The 2500-nt window shown below is 53.7% G+C and overlaps 1 protein-coding gene across 15 annotated transcripts in view; it reads left to right on the top strand.

Moving 5' to 3' along the window:
* The window catches only part of kcc (solute carrier family 12 member kcc), a 332913-nt gene that overhangs the window by 274983 nt on the left and 55430 nt on the right, over positions 1 to 2500 (top strand). Inside the window, exon 1 of one of the 15 annotated variants that reach the window (XM_071688001.1) lies at positions 2453 to 2500. This exon is cut by the window's right edge and continues 88 nt beyond it. The exons of 13 other annotated variants lie outside the window; for them this stretch is intronic. The gene's annotated coding sequence lies outside the window, so the exon portion shown is untranslated. Of the gene's footprint in view, positions 1 to 2452 lie in introns of those variants that run through there. One more of the 15 variants, XM_071688006.1, reaches the window with a different exon arrangement.

The raw sequence follows: 2500 nt of genomic DNA, 5'->3' as shown, positions 1-2500 counted from the left end.
CACCACTATATAGATGGAGACAGGACAGTACAGCAGAAGGCTCCTCCTCCCCACCCACCACTATATAGATGGAGACAGGACAGTACAGCAGAAGGCTCCTCCCCACCCACCACTATATAGATGGAGACAGGACAGTACAGCAGAAGGCTCCTCCCCACCCACCACTATATAGATGGAGACAGTACAGTACAGCAGAAGGCTCCTCCTCCCCACCCACCACTATATAGATGGAGACAGGACAGAAGGCTCCTCCCCCTCCCCACCCACCACTATATAGATGGAGACAAGACAGTACAGCAGAAGGCTCCTCCCCACCCACCACTATATAGATGGAGACAGGACAGTACAGCAGAAGGCTCCTCCTCCCCACCCACCACTATATAGATGGAGACAGGACAGAAGGCTCCTCCCCCTCCCCACCCACCACTATATAGATGGAGACAGGACAGTACAGCAGAAGGCTCCTCCCCACCCACCACTATATAGATGGAGACAGGACAGTACAGCAGAAGGCTCCTCCTCCCCACCCACCACTATATAGATGGAGACAGGACAGAAGGCTCCTCCCCCTCCCCACCCACCACTATATAGATGGAGACAAGACAGTACAGCAGAAGGCTCCTCCTCCCCACCCACCACTATATAGATGGAGACAGGACAGAAGGCTCCTCCCCCTCCCCACCCACCACTATATAGATGGAGACAGGACAGTACAGCAGAAGGCTCCTCCTCCCCACCCACCACTATATAGATGGAGACAGGACAGTACAGCAGAAGGCTCCTCCTCCCCACCCACCACTATATAGATGGAGACAGGACAGTACAGCATAAGGCTCCTCCTCCCCACCCACCACTATATAGATGGAGACAGGACAGTACAGCAGAAGGCTCCTCCCCACCCACCACTATATAGATGGAGACAGTACAGTACAGCAGAAGGCTCCTCCCCACCCACCACTATATAGATGGAGACAGGACAGTACAGCAGAAGGCTCCTCCTCCCCACCCACCACTATATAGATGGAGACAGGACAGAAGGCTCCTCCCCCTCCCCACCCACCACTATATAGATGGAGCACTGGGGACTGCCTTGGCGCTGTGGTTATATGATCGACTCGTTCATCTTGAGGACACGGGATCGATTCCCTATGTAGATTGCAAGACAGGGTTACGCTCTCTGAGTGGCCCCGCGCCCCCTGCCCGCATGACAGGGTCATGGTAAGTGGTGACGTCACCAGTCATGCAGGATGATGCACACAGTGACGTCACGGGCCACGTATGGGCAGATGTAAGTGACGTCACGGGTCACGCGTATGGACAATTAATGACGTCACAGGCTTGCGTAAGGACAGAATGACGTCACGGGTCACGCATAGGCCGGCGTGTGACGTCACGGGTCGTCATGCTGGCCTCATTAGGTCACCATAGATAACCTCAGGTGATAACACGAGGCCTTTATAGATAAGGTATGGGGTCGGGGTCGTTATGACGTCAGAGGTCGTAAGTGAGATGGCGATAAGGGCAACTACGACCTTGATCTCTGATGGTACGACCCTAAGGAGGGGGTGGGGGACGACCACCTCCCCCCTCCCCCCCTGAGCACGACGGATAACGACCCTTAGGGTATGATTGGCGTGTGGTGGTTGACCTGGTGGTTATATATGGTAGGGGGTCGTAATTCTGTGCGTGAGGGCTGAGTTGTGATACTCAAGGGTCGTACCGTCGTGTGTTCAAGGGTCGTACCGTCGTGTGTTCAAGGGTCGTGCCGTCGTGTGTTCAAGGGTCGTACCGTCGTGTGTTCAAGGGTCGTACCGTCGTGTGTTCAAGGGTCGTGCCGTCGTGTGCTCAAGGGTCGTACCGTCGTGTGTTCAAGGGTCGTACCGTCGTGTGTTCTAGGGTCGTACCTTCGTGTGTTCAAGGGTCGTACCGTCGTGTGTTCAAGGGTCGTACCGTCGTGTGTTCAAGGGTCGTACCGTCGTGTGTTCAAGGGTCGTACCGTCGTGTGTTCAAGGATCGTACCGTCATGTGTTCAAGGGTCGTACCGTCGTGTGTTCAAGGGTCGTACCGTCGTGTGTTCAAGGGTCGTACCGTCGTGTTCATAACATGTATTCTCCCGCACCGGAGATCAAAAAACTTCATTTTTAATCAGATTGCTCTTCTAATCACATCCCCGGCCTGTGTGTCAGCGGTTAGGTCGTTACCTAACCACCTTGATGAGTGATTAGAGATATCTCTAATCACCTTGGCTCATCGCCGGAGTAAAAGGATTGGCAACGGTGTCGCTCAAACGAACTTCATTTTTTTATTAAGATCGTATACGACTGCAAGGTTCGACGCTTGAGGGACTTCTGTATATTTTTTCTACTGTATTTCCTGCGTCGTTGATAAGGTATGGAGATAAGAGATAAGAGATAAGGGGTGGCTGGTTAAGAGGGTGGTTAAGGGGGGGCGGTGGTTGGCGTGGACAGTGTTATCAAGGTGTGCGCCAGCGCTGGTTGGC

The sequence above is a fragment of the Panulirus ornatus genome, chromosome 45, assembly GCF_036320965.1.
Source record: "Panulirus ornatus isolate Po-2019 chromosome 45, ASM3632096v1, whole genome shotgun sequence".
NCBI classification, from domain to species: Eukaryota; Metazoa; Arthropoda; class Malacostraca; order Decapoda; family Palinuridae; genus Panulirus; species Panulirus ornatus.
The sequence above is the reverse complement of the archived record's forward strand: the minus strand, read 5'-3'. Positions and strand labels throughout refer to the sequence as shown.